We start from the raw sequence: 22137 nt of genomic DNA on the forward strand, positions 1-22137 counted from the left end.
CCGGACGCCGACGCCTTCACCGTGCCGACCTAGGACACGTCGTAGCGGCGGTGGCCATGGGCTTCGGCCCACCAGAGGAGCCATAGACGGTGCTTTCAGCGGATCCGTTCGAGCATTTTGGCGTCGAGTGGAAGATCACATCGATCGTGGGGATGTACGCTTAGCTCTCCCAGCCTACCGACGCCGTCGAGAAATTTCGCGAACCGTTAGCAGCTCGAGTCCGCGGTCGCCACCTACCGCCTCAGTCGCGCCGGTAGATAGAAGGTAAGTTTCTTTCTACCTGCAAATTGGTGTGTCAAGTGGGTTCACCATTAACTTGGCAGATCAACGGTACAGACGATTGGATTGTTGACCGCAACTATCAATCGAACTTATGAGCCAACCCAATCTCAGTGAATTTGGAATTTGGTGTGAATTGTAAGTTTTGATGTTTCTATGTCTTTTTCGTGCGGATATGTGCAGGAGACGCCGCTCTAAGAGAATGTTGCCGAACACCTTCAAGAAGTTGAACAAACACGTTACCAAGGAAGAGTGCCATATTGTTGCATTGCATTTTGGAAGCATAAGTAAGGAGGTAAGTGTCTTATCTTCTAATGTCAAAATCATAATTTATCGATGCACAACTTACTGAATATTCTTGAGGTCATCTATGATGTGTTTAGTCAGTCTTTATCCTGCTCGTTCTTAAAAACAGAATTTGTGATCCATCCTCATGCCTAAGATTGCAAATTATATGCAAGTGAACCAACTCATTGGTATAAAAAAATATAGAATTTTTCTATCACTGTAGCCGTTTAGAGTTTTTGCTTGTTACTATTTCTGTAAAAACATAAAAGATGTTGGTTGATCTTCCTCGACGCCGTCGCCGATATCTACCGTAAGAGAAACCAGCATCGCATGTCATATTTCCTTGTTTCTTTTTTGGCAATTCGGATTTTACAAAAACTCAATTACAACCTCTATTTGGTTCGATTAGAAACACACAAGAATTTCACAAGCAAGCTGAAAGTTTGCAAATGATATCAGAGATGGAACACGGTCATATTTTGCATTCAAATTTCTTCTCATGTCTTATGCTTCAATAAAAAAAACTTCAGAATCCTAGCCTGTGAGAAAAACATTGTTTTCTAAATAGTACAAATTGAGATTAACATAAATGCAAACATAAGTTGAACATCTTGTATAAAAAATATGCTTTTGTGATTGTCGCCAACAGATCATCACCTTGATGACACCAGCGTGGAACCTCACGGGGCGCACCCTCAACTCACCAGTGCCGCCATAGGGAGAGACGCGACGATGTGGGAGCAGTGGTGCCTTCAAACTCGTCGTCATCAACACCCTCCCGGGAGCGTCATTCTACATACATGCGAGCCGTGGCAGGTCCTTCTCGCTGTTGTGTGTCGTTGTTGGTGGGTGGATCATTATGTACTTCTCTCAGACAGATCGAAAGAACTACAATTTACAATCGATAAGTTCTAAGCCTTTGATGCTTTCTTCGCACATATATGTCATGACCAGATGCTTGGCCTTGTAGTTACTTTATGGTTTCTTATTGAGTTTAGATAACCCAAGAAACTTCTAAAAATCTAAAGCGCTAAAGGCTTTCAGGGTGTTCAGTTTCTTAGCTAACTTCTTATTAACCTATTGCTTTGGCCTGTAGGTAAGAACTAATCCCATCTGAATTCAGCTACCAAGTGAATTTGAACCATGAGGACATGGTGAGTATTCTGGAGATTTTGGAACTGATAGATGCCAAACGGCTAAGGATCCAGGTGACACAATGTTTTTCATTGAAGTGTCGGGAATAAAAAACTCGGGGAAGTAGTAGCGAGTGGGGGGAGGAGTCAGAGATATGGAAATTGCAGATGGCGATTGGATGAAGATCAGTGTGATTAACCTCCCCCCTCCCCCATGCTCATGTGTAGCTATGAACTACCAAGGTTGATTACTGAGTATTTAATTTTAATTTGTGTTGCTTTTGCTCACCATTTTTCTATAATTGGATGAAATAATCATGTTATTGCCTGCTTACAAGAGTACGTACGCCCGTGCTAAATATTGAAGAGGAAAATATCCAGCCAGTGGCAATACTTTTGCACACCTGGTACTTGACAAAATTGTTATGCAAATCCAATCATGCCCAAGTTAGTTGGGAAGATCACAATGTGTGCAATGTTCTTCGATTTTTTTAAAGTTTGTAGTACTCTGCTATTTATTCTTTCGTGCTCGGTTTGCCAACTGTGACAACATAAATTACTTCTAAATTTGGCTTATAAAAAATCAGGGTTTTGTGTGATTATTGATTGATTTTCTTGGTTCTTGGTCTTGGAGCAGGAAATCACTAGACCTTCTTTGCGACATAATGTCAGGGACTTATTCACTTAAGTTTCAAGTAATTAGCACCATGCCAAAGTTATTAAGTCTTGTACCTATTAACAAGCATTGAGGGTATAGTACAAGTGTTATGCCACAGAATGTCTGCGGAGTAGCACTTTCATAACTTGCGGAGTAGCAGTTTTATAACTCTTAGATTGTCTTCATACTTTACCATTAAAAATAAACCAATATCCCTATACTGTGGTCAATGAGAGTAGACTGCACAAGCACAACAACAAACTCAAGGTTGTGGCTCATGACGATTGCCGTGGGAAGCGGCAACACAAGAATTATAATGCAAAATGTAGGTACATGAAAAAAAAATGATGTTGATCCTCTATAATAGTCAAGAGTTGTTTCTCTTTCTCGTAGTGGCGTCCCTGACGACATGTTTTGTTCCTAAAATAAATTAAGTAGGGATGTCGAAGGTAAGACAATTGCTGGGTTGAAATATGTTGTCAAACTAGAATTAAGAAAGTTGAAGAATACAACAGCACATCATACATTAGCAGAGGTGTGATGACGAGGATGATAACAAGAGGGTTTTGAGTAAAAAACAAGTAACCTTCTGAATTTGCATACTCACAATGTAATTATCTCTATCACTTCATGCATAAATATTTATTGTCGTATAGCGCCATGCCAGAGGTTAAAGAAGAATGCATTTTCTAAAACAAGTTGTTTTATACATCCGTGGCAACGCACGAGCATTCAACTAGTTCATCTAATTACATAGTATATCTTTTGGGTGAAGAAAATTACATTGTGCATCTGTGTTTTGTTATTCTTATGGTAAAATCCAACTTGTCACTATACAGATGAAGCGTGTGGGCATTGATATCTTAGTTGCGCAATTTGTAGACGACGAGTGTCACTACACGATAGTTTTTACCAGGTTAGGCAACTGCCAAATTGTTTTTTATGTACAATATATTTGATTCATCTTACATTCTCTTAACAGTGCTAAACTGAAGTCATAACTTTCCGTGTGAGTGTCTGTGCGAGTGTCTGCAGTTGGAGTACAAATTGGTGGTCTTCAACAAAGGATTATAGCCACATGCCGTCTGGTCCTTATTTTTAATTTTAGATAATTTAAAAGTTCATCTCAGTGCATGTTGTTCATGCAGTATATATGTTTGTTTAGAAGCCCACGGTGACTACCAGGTATGAGAATATTTTAAGGGTACTAGGTAGATTTATACAACATCCAAAATGTTAGCATCGAGATTTTTGATCCAGTTTCATCGTCAGTTTCTTTCTTTTAGAGTGCGTATTTCTTTCGGATATAAAATACGAAATGCCTCGCTTCTAGTTTTATTTATAAAGCGGGACCAAAACTGATTGTAGGGGCCGGGGACAAAGCATAGCGAGAATGAGGAGACTTGTTTGACTTGAAAATGTATCAAGCAAGTCTAATCTGCTGGCGATGACTTTTCTTTTGTTTTTGCGAGAGGACGTGGAGAACAGCTAGGAAGGCAGGCGTATGAAGCAACATCACGGACATATCGTTCATCCATGCAAACTCCACCACTCTTCATCAGCCTATATAATAAACTAGCCATCAAACCAGTAGAGCACAAAACCAGTAGCTACCCAAACCAAGTAGCCGAGATGCGGAACCTCAAACCCTTTTTCATCGTCATCTCGATCTGCTTCTTTGCGTTGTCGAAATGCACGAGCGCAGGCAGCGGCGGCAAGCCCCTGGTCACGGCCATCACTAAAGACGCGAACACCTTGCTGTACACGGCGCCCCTCAAGGACGGCCGCCCGCTCGTGGTCGACCTCTCCGGCCCGGCAATCACGCTGGCATGCAGCTCCAAGACCGGGACGGTCACGAGGCTCTCCGCAAGCGCCACCGACGGCGCCAACCCTCTGTTCCCGGTGTCCTTCTCGGCGACCGCCTCCTGCGCGTCCAAGGCGCCGGCCGGTGCCGTCGGCGTCGCGGGGCTCGCGCCCTCGAGCCAGTCGTCGTTCCCGGCGCAGGTGGCGCGCACGCAGAAAGTCGCCAAGAAGGTGGCGCTCTGCCTCCCGAGCGACGGCAAGACGACGAGCGGCAACAGCGTGGGCGCGCGTGGCCATCTTCGGCGGAGGACCCTTGTTCTTCATCCCGTCGGACCGCGGCGACTTCACGACGATGCTGGCCGGCACGGCTCCGCTTCGCGGGTTCAACGGATCCCCCGGGTACTTCGTCTCCGCCACCGGCATCACCGTGGACCAGAAGAAAGTGCCACTGTCCGGCCCGCTCGTTGTCGGGCTGAGCTCGACGATCCCCTACACGGCGCTCCGCGCCGACGTGTACGCTGCGTTCGTCAAGGCGTTCGACCAGGCCGCGGGCAGTCCCAATTTCTCCCCGTTCGTTTCGAGGGTGGCCGCGGTGGCGCCGTTCGAGCGGTGCTACAACTCGACGAAGCTATCGGTGGGGCTTTCGCGGCTGGGCTACCCCGTGCCGCAGATAGAGCTTCTCCTGGAGGGCGGGCAGAGCTTCTCGGTGCTCGGCGCCAACTCCATGGTGCAGGTGAAGGCCAACACGGCGTGCCTCGGGTTCGTGCGGATGAAGGCGGCGGGCGGCCACCAGGCGGCGGCGGCGGTCATCGGCGGGTTTCAGCTGGAGAACCACCTGCTGGTGCTGGACGAGGAGAAAAAGCAGTTTGGATTCACCACGTACCTGGGTGCGATAGGGCTTTCGTGCAGCAGCTTCAACTTCACTCGTGCCGCTTAGCAAAGTGGTGAATCGATCGATGATGATGTAATCTGGTAATAAGAACTATCATTGTGTACTATCAAAGTTTGAATCAATAATAAACTGAAAGTAAATTGATTCCGGATTAGATCTTGCCAACTGAATTAGATTGTGCCAGATCTTGACGGTTTGACCGTTCTATTATTAGTTAGATCTCACTACGGTAGGGGCCTGTTTGAAATACCACGTCAGTGTTGACAAAACCAACTAGCCGAGATGTGGATCTGTGTATTTTTTTTAGGGCGCATCTTGGAGTTATCTGACAAATTGGTAAAATAAATGCAGCCAAAAGGAACTTGAGTTCGAAGAAAATGAGCACATGTTTTGGCAGCTGTGGTCTGTGGAAGGTTCCCCGCCATTGCCAAATTTCAATATCCTCAGCTATCCTACAAGAGGTGTACTTGACTGTTTGGGTACGTGGTGACCGAGTAATGAATTTCCCATGTGCGGTGTATAGCATGACCATTGAGTTAGCAAACAGAGGATATCCCAGATGGTACACTAAGGTCTTATTTGGTACTAGTGTTTTAGTGGGGATTAATGAGGATAATACTCTAGAGTATTGGGTGAATCACTGCTGTTACCTAATTCTCACAAAACCCCATCCCCAGTCCACTAGGTAGGGGTAGAGTATTGGGGATTGAAAAAATTACACTAAAAATTTGGGAAAAAGTGGGGAAAAATGGGTATTAAACTCTCTCATACTCTAGCACCAAACATGTATTGGGGATAAGTGGAGATTTAAAATTTGGAACGGATTATCCTCACTAATCCTCACTAAAACTCTAGTACCAAACAAACAAGACCTAATAGATTTTGATAATCGGCGGTGTGTGCTCTCCATCAACATCTGTAGGTGAAACAGCAATTAAATTCCGGAAGATGCACTCTTGCACGAGTCAGTTTTCTTAACAGGAAATACCAAAGAAGAGTGATAAACAGCCTGTGACGTGTGCCGTCAGCAGCCAGCAAGATCACTATCTCCTCGTCGGTGGTCTGATTTTTTCCCGATCTGGTCAATGGTGGTGTGCCCTCGTCAACACTCGACAGGCGAAACGCGACTACGCCATGCTGCACTTAATTCTTAGCCAGTGTATGGCAATTATGCATCAACCACTTCTATGTTTTCAGGATATTACTGTTCATATGAGCAGTGGTATGGCCCCTATTGTCATTGTGTGCACCATTGTTCCCCACTGTCATTGTTCCTTTAAACAAGACAAGGGTTCTGAAGGACCTAGATGCTACATTATTTTTTTCCGGTAGAAATACAAATTACAAAGAGGGCCCTATATAAAGCGGAAATGACAACATAGTCCTTTGAAATACAAAAAGGACCCTAGAACTATGGGAAAAACACAAATAGTTCCTTCTCCACTTGTGTCGATCTTGAGCCTCCCAGAACGGCTACCCATGCCACCATCGATGAGGAACTTGCTTGGTGATTTGGGCTTCGTAACAGACATGCAAGTGGGGGCAATAACACATGAGAAGTTCAAAGTCTTACCTTTCAGGGTGAAAAATCCAAGATCTCGCCTTAATTGGTTATGCCTGACAATGACCTCGTTGAACGCATTTTGTTGGGAGCATCGACATTCTTCAGGGTGAAAATCTAAGATCTACGATCGGGCGACGACGACGCTTGTGCAATGTTTTCTTCTTGTAGACGTCGTTTTTGGAGAATTTGGACTTCAGGTGTCGAGGGTACTCCTCGGCAATGCCCACCTTTTGGGTCTTAGGGTTGAAGGAATCATGCAGGCTGACACGAGACATCGGATACCAAACAAACGGGGAGAGAGATTTACCCAGGTTCGGGACCCTCGATAAGGTAAAACCCTTACATCCTGCTTGTCTGATCTTGATTATTGAAACTATCGGGTTACAATGGGGTAGCCGAAGGCTAAGACTAAGATCTCGTCGAGAGACTAAGATTTCGTAAGACCTAGCTCTAGACTTGCGGTGGTTCTGGCTAAGTTGATTGTGTGTCCCTCGGCAGACCCACTTCTGACCCTTATATTGTGAGCCAGGTCTCGAGAGTTCTGTCCGGGTACGACTAGATTACAAAGAGTTCTACGTCTAAACTTTTCTTGTTCTTCGTCTTCTTGCCTTGTTCATCAAGTATATTTCTTCGGAACCGACGTAGCGGCCCACCTTGGTCAATGGATAATCTTCATGGGTCCCTAGTTGAGCCGTAAGAGGTAACATAATACGGGTTACCCGAAGGGTAATGCCCACATCACCGAGTGACTGGCCGAAGTAAAGCTTCGGGTAGGGACTAAAGTTGTCTTCTTTCGAACGTCCATAATCTTCGAAAGACCTTGATCTCTATAAAACCTCATTTTTATCGGGTGCGCGTACATCGCTCCCGATGGGAGTAGCCCCCCGAGTCTAGGCACGGGTGCTTGCAACCGTGTGTAGACTCAAGTTGTACTACCCGAACTTTCCCGGCTGCCGACATGTTTTTGCAAGTTGTGGCAATCATCTGATATCTTTTGTATATCGGGTCTTCAATATCTTTGGGTGAAGTCATGCCAATTGATGATACGTAAGCGATTTGAGTAACATGCCTAGTTTTACTCGGTAAATCGATTCTGGTTAACCGCCGATGGCAAGCAATGTTACTCTACTTCATAATCAAGTCCCCGGGCATGATCCTGGATCTTCTGAGTCCTTCGAGTCCATGGTTTTTATCGGGTGCGCGTCCACCGCTCCCGATGGGAGTACCCCCCAAGTCTAGACACGGATGCTTGATGTCTACGCACGCTTCTATTACTGTAGACAGTGTTGGGCCTCCAAGAGCAGAGGTTTGTGGAACAGCAGCAAGTTTCCCTTAAGTGAATCACCCAAGGTTTCTCGAACTCAGGGAGGAAGAGGTCAAAGATATCCCTCTCAAGCAACCCTGCAATTAAGATACAAGAAGTCTCTTGTGTCCCCAACACACCTAATACACTTGTCAGATGTATATGTGCACTAGTTCGGCGAAGAGATAGTGAAATACAAGTAATATGGATGTATATGAGTAGTAGCAAAGGCGCCAGAAAATAGCTTGGTTGCGTGCAGTTGATGGTGGTAATATTGCAGGGAGTAACGATGCAACAGAACAGTAAATAAGCGATGATTGCAGTATTTGGAAACAAGGCCTAGGGATCATACTTTCACTAGTGGACACTCTCAACATTGATCACATAACTGAATAAATAAATACTATTTTCTCTACACTCTTTTGTTGGATGACAAACACCATTCATTGTGTAGGGCTACAAGAGCACCTCAATGTCGGAGTTAACAAGCTCCACAACATCCGGAGTTCATATTTAAGTAACCTTAGAGTGCATGATAGACCATTGCAATTATACCGAGTACTAACATAGCATGCACACTGATGGCGTGTAAACACACGTTCGTTGGGAACCCCAAGAGGAAGGTGTGATGCGCACAGCAGCAAGTTTTCCCTCAGAAAGAAACCAAGGTTATCGAACCAGTAGGAGCCAAGAAGCACGTCGAAGGTTGTTGGTGACGGAGTGTAGTGCGGCGCAACACCAGGGATTCCGGCGCCAACGTGGAACCTGCACAACACAACCAAAGTACTTTGCCCCAACGAAACAGTGAGGTTGTCAATCTCACCGGCTTGCTGTAACAAAGGATTAGATGTATAGTGTGGATGATGATTGTTTGCGTAAAAACAAGAAACGAGTATTGCAAAGAGATTGTATTCGATGTAAAAGAATGGACCGGGGTCCACAGTTTACTAGAGGTGTCTCTCCCATAAGAAATATAGCATATTGGGTAAACAAATTACAGTTGGGCAATTGACAAATAAAGAGGGCATGACAATGCACATACATGACATGATGAGTATTGTGAGATTCAATTGGGCATTACGACAAAGTACATAGACCGCTATCCAGCATGCATCTATGCCTAAAAAGTCCACTTTCAGGTTATCATCCGAACCCCTTCCGGTATTAAGTTGCAAGCAACAGACAATTGCATTAAGTATGGTGCGTAATGTAATCAATAACTATATCCTCGAACATAGCATCAATGTTTTATCCCTAGTGGCAACAACACATCCATAACCTTAGGGGTTCTTGTCACTCCCCCAGATTCACGGAGACATGAACCCACTATCGAGCATAAATACTCCCTCTTGGAGTTACAAGCATCAACTTGGCAAAAGCATCTACTAGTAACAGAGAGCATGCAAGATCATAAACAACACATAGACAATAGATTGATAATCAACATAACATAGTATTCTCTATTCATCGGATCCCAACAAACGCACATGTAGCTTTACAGATAGATGATCTTGATCATGATAGGCAGCTCACAAGATCAGACAATGATTGCACAATGAGGAGAAGACAACCATCTAGCTACTGCTATGGACCCATAGTCCAGGGGTGAACTACTCACACATCAATCCGGAGGCGACCATGGCGGTGTAGAGTCCTCCGGGAGATGATTCCCCTCTCCGGCAGGGTGCCGGAGGCGATCTCCTGAATCCCCCGAGATGGGATTGGCGGCGGTGGCGTCTGATGTCTACGCCCCCTCCTTTTCCTGTAGACAGTGTTGGGCCTCCAAGAGCAGAGGTTTGTAGAACAGCAGCAAGTTTCCCTTAAGTGGATCACCCAAGGTTTATCGAACTCAGGGAGGAAGAGGTCAAAGATATCCCTCTCATGCAACCCTGCAACCACAAAGCATGAAGTCTCTTGTGTCCCCAACACACCCAATACACTTGTCAGGTGTATAGGTGCACTAGTGCGGCGAAGAGATAGTGAAATACAGGTTGTATGAATGTATATGAGCAGTAGCAATGGCGCCAGCAAAGTGCTTGTTGGCGTGTAGTAAGTAAACATGCAGTAAAACAGTAAACAAGCGGAGATTGCAGTATTTGGGAACAAGGCCTAGGGATAATACTTTCACTAGTGGACACTCTCAACATTGATCACATAACAGAATAGATAAATGCTATACTCTACACTCTCTTGTTGGATGATGAACACCGCTATTTGTGTAGGGCTACAAGAGCACCTCAATGCCGGAGTTAACAAGCTCCACAACATTCGATATTCATATTTAATTAACCTTAGAGTGCATGATAGATCATTGTAATTATACCAAGTACTAACATAGCATGCACACTGTCACCTTCATACTATGAGAGGAGGGATAGATCACATTAATACCATCATAGTAATAGTTAACTTCATAATCTACAAGAGATCATAATCATAAACTACGCCAAGTACTAACACGGATGCACACACTGTCACCATTACACCGTGCAGGAGGAATAAACTACTTTAATAACATCACTAGAGTAGCACATAGATAAATAGTGATACAAAACACATTGCAATCATAAAGAGATATTAATAAGCACTTCACTATGCCATTCATAACAGTGAATAAGTATTCTGTGAAATATAGCCTAAGAGACCCACACGGTGCACACACTGTCACCTTTACACACGTGGGACAAGGAGTCTCCGGAGATCACATAAGTAAAATCCACTTGACTAGCATAATGACATCTAGATTACAAGCATCATCATATGAATCTCAATCATGTAAGGCAGCTCATGAGATTATTGTATTGAAGTACATAGGAGAGAGATGAACCACATAGCTACCGGTACAGCCCCGAGCCTCGATGGAGAACTACTCCCTCCTCATGGGAGACAGCAGAGTTGATGAAGATGGTGGTGGTGTCGATGGAGGAGCCTTCCGGGGCACTTCCCCGTCCCGGCGGCGTGCCGGAACAGAGACTCCTGTCCCCCAGATCTTGGCTTCGCGATGGCGGCGGCTCTGGAAGGTTTTTGCGGGTTTCGTCGATCGTTGTAGGGTTTTCGCGACGGAGGCTTTAAATAGGCGGAAGGGCAGCCTCGGAGGGGGCCTGGGGCCACCACACCATAGGGCGGCGCGCCCCCCCCTCTGGCCACGCCAGGGTGGCGTGTGGGGCCCCCAGGGCTTCCCTCTGGCGGCTCTCGGGTGTTCTGGAAGCTTCGTCCAATTATAAGACTCTGGGCGTTGATTTCGTCCAATTCCGAGAATATTTCCTTACTAGGATTTCTGAAACCAAAAACAACAGAAAACAGGAACTGGCCCTTCGGCATCTCGTCAATAGGTTAGTTCCGGAAAATGCATAATAATGACATATAAAGTGTATAAAACATGTAGGTATCATCAATAAAGTAGCATGGAACATAAGAAATTATCGATACGTCGGAGACGTATCAGCATCCCCAAGCTTAGTTCCTGCTCGTCCCGAGCAGGTAAACGATAACAAAGATAATTTCTAAAGTGACATGCCATCATAACCTTGATCATAATATTGTAAGCATATGTAATGAATGCAGCGATCAAAACAATGGTAATGACATGAGTAAACAAATGAATCATAAAACAAAGACTTTTCATGAATAGTACTTCAAGACAAGCATCAATAAGTCTTGCATAAGAGTTAACTCATAAAGCAATAATTCAAAGTAAAGGTATTGAAGCAACACAAAGGAAGATTAAGTTTCAGCGGTTGCATTCAACTTGTAACATGTATATCTTCATGGATAGTTGTCAATGCAAAGTAATATAACAAGTGCAATATGCAAGTATGTAGGAATCAATGCACAGTTCACACAAGTGTTTGCTTCTTGAGATGGAGAGAGATAGGTGAACTGACTCAACAATAAAAGTAAAAGAATGGCCCTTCGCAGAGGGAAGCAGGGATAAATCATGTGCTAGAGCTTTTCAAGTTTTGAAATCATATAGAGAGCATAAAAGTAAAATTTTGAGAGGTGTTTGTTGTTGTCAACGAATGGTAATGGGTACTCTAACTACCTTATCAACCAGACTTTCAAGAGCGGCTCCCATGAAGGACGTTATCTCTACCAGCAAGGTAGATCATCCCTCTTCTCTTTTGTTTACACATGTACTTTAGTTTTTATTATGGGTGACACTCCTCCCAACCTTTTGCTTACACAAGCCATGGCTAACCGAATCCTCGGGTGCCTTCCAACATTCACATACCATGAAGGAGTGTCTATTTGCAAAATTAAGTTGCTTACTGATGAATCAGAGCAAAACATGTGAAGAGAATTATTAATGAAGTTTGATTAATCGGGGCTGGGAACCCCATTGCCAGCTCTTTTTGCAAAATTATTGGATAAGCGGATGTGCCACTAGTCCATTATGAAAGTCTGTCAAGAGTAAATGACAAGGTTGAAAGATAAACACCACATACTTCCTCATGAGCTATAAAACATTAACACAAATTGAGAAGCATTTTGAAGGTTTAAAGGTAGCACATGAAGTATTTACTTGGAATGGCAGAAAATACCATGTAGTAGGTAGGTATGGTGGACACAAATGGCATAGTGGTTGGCTCAAGGATTTTGGATGCATGAGAAGTATTCCCTCTCGATACAAGGTTTAGGCTAGCAAGGTTATTTGAAACAAACACAAGGATGAACCGGTACAACAAAACTCACATAAAAGACATATTGTAAACATTATAAGACTTTACACCGTCTTCCTTGTTGTTCAAACTCAATACTAGAAATTATCTAGACCTTAGAGAGACTAATTATGCAAACCAAATTTTAGCATGCTCTATGTATTTCTTCATTAATAGGTGCAAAGTATATGATGCAAGAGTTTAAACATGAGCACAACAATTGCCAAATATCACATTATCCAAGACATTTTACCAATTACTACATGTAGCATTTTCCGATTCCAACCATATAATGATGAACGAAGCAATCAACCTTCGCCATGAACACTAAAAGTAAAGCTAAGAACACATGTGTTCATATGCAACAGCGGAGCGTGTCTCTCTCCCACACAAGCATGATGTAATCCAATTTATTCAAACACAAACAAAAATAAAAGCACACAGACACTCCAAGTAAAGCACATAAGATGTGACCGAATAAAAATATAGTTTCAAGAGAAGGAACCTGATAATTTGTCGATGAAGAAGGGGATGCCTTGGGCATCCCCAAGCTTAGATGCTTGAGTCTTCTTGAAATATGCAGGGATGAACCACCGGGGCATCCCCAAGCTTAGACTTTTCACCCTTCTTGATCGTAGTATATCATCCTCCTCTCTTGACCCTTGAAAACTTCCTTCACACCAAACTTCTCATAAACTTCATTAGAGGGGTTAGTACATAATCAAAAACTCACATGTTCAGAGGTGACACAATCATTCTTAACACTTCTGGACATTGCTCAAAGCTACTGGAAGGTAATGGAACAAAGAAATCCACCCAACACAGCGAAAGAAGCAATGCGAAATAAAAGGCAGAATCTGTCAAAACAGAACAGTCCGTAAAGACGAATTTTTAATAAATACTTCCGTTGCTCAAATCAGAAAACTCAAAACTAATGAAAGTTGCGTACATATCTGAGGAACACGCACGTAAATTGGCATATTTTTCTGAGTTACCTACAGAGAAAACAGCCCAGATTCGTGACAGATAGAAATCTGTTTCTGCGCAGAAATCCAAATCTAGTATCAACCTTCGATTAGAGGCTTCACTTGGCACAACAAATCACAAAACTAAGATAAGGAGAGGTTGCTACAGTAGTAAACAACTTCCAAGACACAAATATAAAACAAAGTACTGTAGCAAAATAACACATGGGTTATCTCCCAAGAAGTGCTTTCTTTATAGCCATTAAGATGGGCTCAGCAATTTTAATGATGCACTCGCAAGAAATAGTAGTTGAAGCAAAAGAGAGCATCAAGAGGCAAATTCAAAACACATTTAAGTCTAACATGCTTCCTATGCATAGGAATCTTGTAAATAAACAAGTTATGTAGGCATAATGCAACAAGCATAGAAAGATAAAACAAGTGCAGCTTCAAGATTTTCAGCATATAGAGAGGTGTTTTAGTAACATGAAAATTTCTACAACCGTATTTTCCTCTCTCATAATAACTTTCAGTAGTGTCATGAGCAAACTCGACAATATAACTATCACATAAAGCATTCTTATCATGAGTCTCATGCATAAAATAATTACTACTCCCAACATAAGCATAGTCATTTTTATTAGTAATAGTGGGAGCAAATTCAACAAAGTAGCTATCAAATGTAGGAGGCATATTGTAATCATAATTAAATTTATCCCCCATAACAGGTGGAACCAAAAGACCAATATCATTATAATCATCATAAATAGGAGGTAGAGTATCATCAAAGTAAATTTTCTCCTCAATGCCCGGGGGACTAAAAAGATCATGCTCATCAAAATCAGCTTCCCCAAGCTTAGAATTTTCCATAGCATTAGCAACAATAGTGTTCAAAGCATTCATATTAATAACATTCCCATTAGCATGCATATAAAGTTCCATGGGTTTTTTAATTCTCTCTTCAAACACATCATGTCCTAATTCAAGATAAAGTTCATAAAGATCTCTCATATTTTTGTTGTTTTCCATTACGCCTTACTAGTGTAAACAAGAAACAAAAAGATGCAATTGCAGGATCTAAAGGAAATAGCTTCGAGCACAAACACAATGGCGCCAGAAAAGTACTGTTACCTGGAACCGAAGAATGAGTGCCTTTTACCTTTCCTCCCCGGCAACGGCGCCAGAAAATAGCTTGCTGTCCACAACTGGCGCGTAGTTGACGTGGGAGGTTTGATGGCGGTTGACGGGCTTGATGGAGTGTCTTGATTCGTTCCCCGGCAACGGCGCCAGAAAATAGCTTGATGTCTACGCCCCCTCCTTTTCCTGTAGATAGTGTTGGGCCTCCAAGAGCAGAGGTTTGTAGAACAGCAGCAAGTTTCCCTTAAGTGGATCACCCAAGGTTTATCGAACTTAGGAAGGAAGAGGTCAAAGATATCCCTCTCATGCAACCGTGCAACCACAAAGAAAGAAGTCTCTTGTGTCCCCAACACACCCAATACACTTGTCAGGTGTATAGGTGCACTAGTTCGGCGAAGAGATAGTGAAATACAGGTGCTATGAATGTATATGAGCAGTAGCAACGGCGCCAGCAAAGTGCTTGTTGGCGTGTAGTAAGTAAACATGCAGTAAAACAGTAAACAAGCGGAGATTGCAGTATTTGGGAACAAGGCCTAGGGATAATACTTTCACTAGTGGACACTCTCAACATTGATCACATAACAGAATAGATAAATGCTATACTCTACACTCTCTTGTTGGATGATGAACACCGCTATTTGTGTAGGGCTACAAGAGCACCTCAATGCCGGAGTTAACAAGCTCCACAACATTCGATATTCATATTTAATTAACCTTAGAGTGCATGATAGATCATTGTAATTATACCAAGTACTAACATAGCATGCACACTGTCACCTTCATACTATGAGAGGAGGAATAGATCACATTAATACCATCATAGTAATAGTTAACTTCATAATCCACAAGAGATCATAATCATAAACTACGCCAAGTACTAACACGGATGCACACACTGTCACCATTACACCGTGCAGGAGTGATACGTCTCAAACGTATCTATAATTTCTTATGTTCCATGCTACTTTTATGATGATACTCACATGTTTTATACACATTATATGTCATTATTATGCATTTTCCGGCACTAACCTATTAACAAGATGCCGAAGAGCCAGTTGCTGTTTTCTGCTGTTTTTGGTTTCAGAAATCCTAGTAAGGAAATATTCTTGAAATTGGACGAAATCAAAGCCCAGGGTCCTATTTTTGCACGAAGCTTCCAGAAGACCGAGGGGGAAAGGAAGTGGGGCCACGAGGCACCGCCACAACAGGGCGGCGCGGCCAAGCCCTAGGCCGCGCGGCCCTGGCGTGTGGGGCCCTCGTGTGGCCCCCCGTGTTGCCCTTCCGCCTACAAATAGCCTTCGTCGAGAAACCCCCAGTACCGAGAGCCACGATACGAGAAAACATACTGAGACGCCGCCGCCGCCAATCCCATATCGGGGGATTCTGGAGATCACCTCCGGCACCCTGCCGGAGAGGGGAATCATCTCCCGGAGGACTCTACACCGCCATGGTCGCCTCCGGATTGATGTGTGAGTAGTTCACCCCTAGACTATGGGTCCATAGCAGTAGCTAGATGGTTGTCTTCTCCCCATTGTGCTATCATTGTCTGATCCTGTGAGCTGCCTATCATGATCAAGATCATCTATCTGTAATGCTACATGTGTGTTTGTTGGGATCCGATGAATAGAGAATACTATGTTATGTTGATTATCAATCTATGTGTTGTTTATGATCTTGCATGCTCTTCGTTGCTAGTAGAGGCTCTGGCCAAGTCATTGTTTGTAACTCCAAGAGGGAGTATTTATGCTCGATAGTGGGTTCATGCCTCCATTAAATCTGGGACAGTGACAGAAAGTTCTAAGGTTGTGGATGTGCTGTTGCCACTAGGGATAAAACATTGATGCTATGTCCGAGGATGTAGTTATTGATTACATTACGCACCATACTTAATGCAATTGTCTGTTGTTTACAACTTAATACCGGAAGGGGTTCAGATGATAACCTGAAAGTGGACTTTTTAGGCATAGATGCATGCTGGATAGTGGTCTATGTACTTTGTCGTAATGCCCAATTAAATCTCACAATACTCATCATGTCATGTATGTGCATTGTCATGCCCTCTCTATTTGTCAATTGCCCAACTGTAATTTGTTTACCCAATATGCTATTTCTTATGGGAGAGACACCTCTAGTGAACTGTGGACCCCGGTCCATTCTTTTACATCGAATACAATCTCTTGCAATCTTGTTTCTACTATTTTCTGCAAACAATCATCATCCACACTATACATCTAATCCTTTGTTACAGCAAGCCGGTGAGATTGACAACCTCACTGTTTCGTTGGGGCAAAGTACTTTGGTTGTGTTGTGCAGGTTCCACGTTGGCGCCGGAATCCCTGGTGTTGCGCCGCACTACATCTCGCCGCCATCAACCTTCAACGTGCTTCTTGGCTCCTACTGGTTCGATAAACCTTGGTTTCTTTCTGAGGGAAAACTTGCTACTGTGTGCAACATACCTTCCTCTTGGGGTTCCCAACGAACGTGTGTGTTACACGCCATCAAGCTCTTTTTCTGGCGCCGTTGCCGGGGAGATCAAGACATGCTGCAAGGGGGAGAATGTTTAAAAGATGCTTGGTATAGAATTAGTGATGCTCATAATAGGTGCACTAAGAAACACTCCACTATTATCCTACTCAGGAATTTTTATGTTGGTATCTCTAGTTGGAATAGGTATGTTCTTGATTGTCTCGCGGGAGGTAATTTCCTAGGTACTCCTGCTTTAGAAGCTAGTTGCATTATTGAGAGTCTATTTGGAAAACCACCTGTTAATGAAGTTAAAACTGAAATCTCTTTTGAAGACATTATGAAAAAGATGGAGACCATAGAGCAAAATCTTCCAAGTATTGAAACTAAATTGGGAATACTATTCAGTAGCACTAATAAACTTGATGAATCTCTAGGAGGAATTAAGGAGAGAATTTCTATCTTAGAAACTTGTGTTACGCATGATAATCAAACCCATAGGATAAATAAACTTGAGGAAGCTATGGGAATTTTGGGTTCAATTTTTTCTTCTTTTAATTATGGGGAGAAAGCTTATGTGGGTAAGGAGCAAAAGTTCATGTATGTCTCTAAGGTGCCTAAACCAAAAAACTATTATAGGCCTAAAATTGACAAAGCTCTTAATACCACTATAGATAATGGAGCATCTAAGGTACCTGTTGATGTTGATGCTTCATCTCTTGATAATACTTGATATACACTTTCTGCGCCTAGCTGAAAGGCGTTAAAGAAAAGCGCTTATGGGAGACAACCCATGTTTTTACTACAGTATTTTGTTTTATATTTGAGTCTTGGAAGTTGTTTACTACTGTAGCAACATCTCCTTATCTTAGTTTTATTGCATTGTTGTGCCAAGTAAAGTCTCTAATAAAAGTATGATACTAGATTTGGATTACTGCGCAGAAATAGTTTTCTTTGTGTCACGAATTTGGGTCTAATTCTCTGTAGGTAACTCAGAAAATTATGCCAATTTAGGTGAGTGATCCTCAGATATGTACGCAACTTTCATTAGTTTTAAGTTTTTTCATCTGAGTAAGTCTGGTGCCTGTTAGAAATTATTTTTTACGAACTGTTCTGTTTTGATAGATTCTGCCTTTTATTTTGCATTGCCTGTTTTGCCATGCTTGATGGATTTCTTTGTTCCATTGACTTTCAGTAGCTTTGTGCAATGTCCAGAAGTATAAAGAATGATAGTGTCACCTCTGAATATGTGAATTTTAATTGTGCACTAACCCTCTAATGAGTTGCTTTGAGTTTGGTGTGGAGGAAGTTTTCAAGGATCAAGAGAGGAGGATGATATACACTATGATCAAGGAGAGTGAAAGCTCTAAGCTTGGGGATGCCCCGGTGGTTCACCCCTGCATATATCAAGAAGACTCAAGCGTCTAAGCTTGGGGATGCCCAAGGCATCCCCTTCTTCATCGACAACATTATCAGGTTCCTCCCCTGAAACTATATTTTTATTCCGTCACATCTTATGTACTTTGCTTGGAGCGTATGTTTGTTTTCGTTTTTGTTTTGTTTGAATAAAATGGATCCTAGCATTCATTGTGTGGGAGAGAGACACGCTCCGCTGTTGCATATGGACAAATATGTCCTTAGCTTTACTCATAGTATTCATGGCGAAAGTTTCTTCTTCGTTAAATTGTTATATGGTTGGAATTGGAAAATGATATATGTGGTAATGGGTATAACATCTTGGATAATGTGATACTTGGCAATTGTTGTGCTCATGTTTAAGCTCTTGCATCGTATACTTTGCACCCATTAATGAAGAAATACATAGAGCATGCTAAAATCTGATTTGCATGTTTGGTTTCTCTAAGGTCTAGATAATTTCTAGTATTGAGTTTGAACAACAAGGAAGACGGTATAGAGACTTATAATGTTTACAATATATCTTTTATGTGAGTTTTGCTGTACCGCTTCATCCTTGTGTTTGTTTCAAATAATCTTGCTAGCCTAAACCTTGTATCAAGAGGGAATACTTCTCATGCATCCAAAATCCTTGAGCCAACCACTATGCCATTTGTGTCCACCATACCTACCTACCACATGGTATTTCTCCGCCATTCCAAAGTATATTGCTTGAGTGCTACCTTTAAAATTTCCATTCTTTACCTTTACAATATATAGCTCATGGGACAAATAGCTTAAAAACTATTGTGGTATTGAATATGTACTTATGCACTTTATCTCTTATTAAGTTGCTTGTTGTGTGATAACCATGTTTCTGGGGACGCCATCAATTATCTTTGTTGAACATCATGTGGGTTGCTATGCATGTCCGTCTTGTCTGAAGTAAGAGAGACCTACCACTTTATGGTTAAAGCATGCATATTGTTAGAGAAGAACATTGGGCCGCTAACTAAAGCCATGATCCATGGTGGAAGTTTCAGTTTTGGACATATATCCTCAATCTCATATGAGAACATTAACTGTTGCTACATGCTTATGCATTAAAGAAGAGTCCATAATCTGTTGTCTATGTTGTCCCGGTATGGATGTCTAAGTTGAGAATAATCAAAAGCGAGAAATCCAATGCGAGCTTTCTCCTTAGACCTTTGTACAGGCGGCATAGAGGTACCCCATTGTGACACTTGGTTAAAACATGTGTATTGCAATGATCCGGTAGTCCAAGCTAATTAGGACAAGGTGCGGGCACTATTAGTATACTATGCATGAGGCTTGCAACTTGTAAGATATAATTTACATAACTCATATGCTTTATTACTACCGTTGACAAAATTGTTTCTTGTTTTCAAAATAAAAGCTCTAGCACAAATATAGCAATCGATGCTTTCCTCTTTGAAGGACCATTCTTTTACTTTTATGTTGAGTCAGTTCACCTATTTCTCTCTACCTCAAGAAGCAAACACTTGTGTGAACTGTGCATTGATTCCTACATACTTGCATATTGCACTTGTTATATTACTCTATGTTGACAATATCCATGAGATATACATGTTACAAGTTGAAAGCAACTGCTGAAACTTAATCTTCCTTTGTGTTGCTTCAATGCTTTTTTACTTTGAATTATTGCTTTATGAGTTAACTCTTATGCAAGACTTATTGATGCTTGTCTTGAAGTACTATTCATGAAAAGTCTTTGCTTTATGATTCAATTGTTTACTCATGTCATTTACCATTGTTTCAAATCGCTGCATTCATTACATGTGCTTACAATAGTATGATCAAGATTATGTTGGTAGCATTGTCACTTAAGAAATTATCTTTGTTATCGTTTACCTACTCGGGACGAGTAGGAACTAAGCTTGGGGATGCTTGATACGTCTCAAACGTATCTATAATTTCTTATGTTCCATGCTACTTTTATGATGATACTCACATGTTTTATACACATTATATGTCATTATTATGCATTTTCCGGCACTAACCTATTAACAAGATGCCGAAGAGCCAGTTGCTGTTTTCTGCTGTTTTTGGTTTCAGAAATCCTAGTAAGGAAATATTCTCGGAATTGGACGAAATCAAAGCCCAGGGTCCTATTTTTGCACGAAGCTTCCAGAAGACCGAGGGGGAAAGGAAGTGGGGCCACGAGGCGCCGCCACAACAGGGCGGTGCGGCCAAGCCCTAGGCCGCGCGGCCCTGGCGTGTGGGGCCCTCGTGTGGCCCCCCGCGTTGCCCTTCCGCCTACAAATAGCCTTCGTCGAGAAACCCCCAGTACCGAGAGCCACGATACGAGAAAACATACTGAGACGCCGCCGCCGCCAATCCCATGTCGGGGGATTCTGGAGATCACCTCCGGCACCCTGCCGGAGAGGGGAATCATCTCCCGGAGGACTCTACACCGCCATGGTCGCCTCCGGATTGATGTGTGAGTAGTTCACCCCTGGACTATGGGTCCATAGCAGTAGCTAGATGGTTGTCTTCTCCCCATTGTGCTATCATTGTCTGATCTTGTGAGCTTCCTATCATGATCAAGATCATCTATCTGTAATGCTACATGTGTGTTTGTTGGGATCCGATGAATAGAGAATACTATGTTATGTTGATTATCAATCTATGTGTTGTTTATGATCTTGCATGCTCTTCGTTGCTAGTAGAGGCTCTGGCCAAGTCATTGCTTGTAACTCCAAGAGGGAGTATTTATGCTCGATAGTGGGTTCATGCCTCCATTAAATGCAGGACAGGATGAGAAAGTTCTAAGGTTGTGGATGTGCTGTTGCCACTAGGGATAAAACATTGATGCTATGTCCGAGGATGTAGTTATTGATTACATTACGCACCATACTTAATGCAATTGTCTGTTGTTTACAACTTAATACCGGAAGGGGTTCGGATGATAACCTGAAAGTGGACTTTTTAGGCATAGATGCATGCTGGATAGCGGTCTATGTACTTTGTCGTAATGCCCAATTAAATCTCACAATACTCATCATGTCATGTATGTGCATTGTCATGCCCTCTCTATTTGTCAATTGCCCAACTGTAATTTGTTTATCCAATATGCTATTTCTTATGGGAGAGACACCTCTAGTGAACTGTGGACCCCGGTCCATTCTTTTACATCGAATACAATCTACTGCAATACTGTTTCTACTATTTTCTGCAAACAATCATCATCCACACTATACATCTAATCCTTTGTTACAGCAAGCCGGTGAGATTGACAACCTCACTGTTTCGTTGGGGCAAAGTACTTTGGTTGTGTTGTGCAGGTTCCACGTTGGCGCCGGAATCCCTGGTGTTGCGCCGCACTACATCTCGCCGCCATCAACCTTCAACGTGCTTCTTGGCTCCTACTGGTTCGATAAACCTTGGTTTCTTTCTGAGGGAAAACTTGCTACTGTGTGCAACATACCTTCCTCTTGGGGTTCCCAATGAACGTGTGTGTTACACGCCATCAAGGAGGAATAAACTACTTTAATAACATCACTAGAGTAGCACATAGATAAATAGTGATACAAAACACATTGCAATCATAAAGA

At 42.6% G+C, this 22137-nt stretch overlaps 1 pseudogene; it reads left to right on the forward strand.

Annotated features, from left to right (window-relative positions):
* Positions 1-3962: 3962 nt before the first annotated feature.
* Positions 3963-5200, forward strand: LOC127313979 (chitinase CLP-like; annotated as a pseudogene).
* Positions 5201-22137: the final 16937 nt, after the last annotated feature.

The sequence above is a fragment of the Lolium perenne genome, chromosome 1, assembly GCF_019359855.2.
Source record: "Lolium perenne isolate Kyuss_39 chromosome 1, Kyuss_2.0, whole genome shotgun sequence".
Classification (NCBI taxonomy): domain Eukaryota; kingdom Viridiplantae; phylum Streptophyta; class Magnoliopsida; order Poales; family Poaceae; genus Lolium; species Lolium perenne.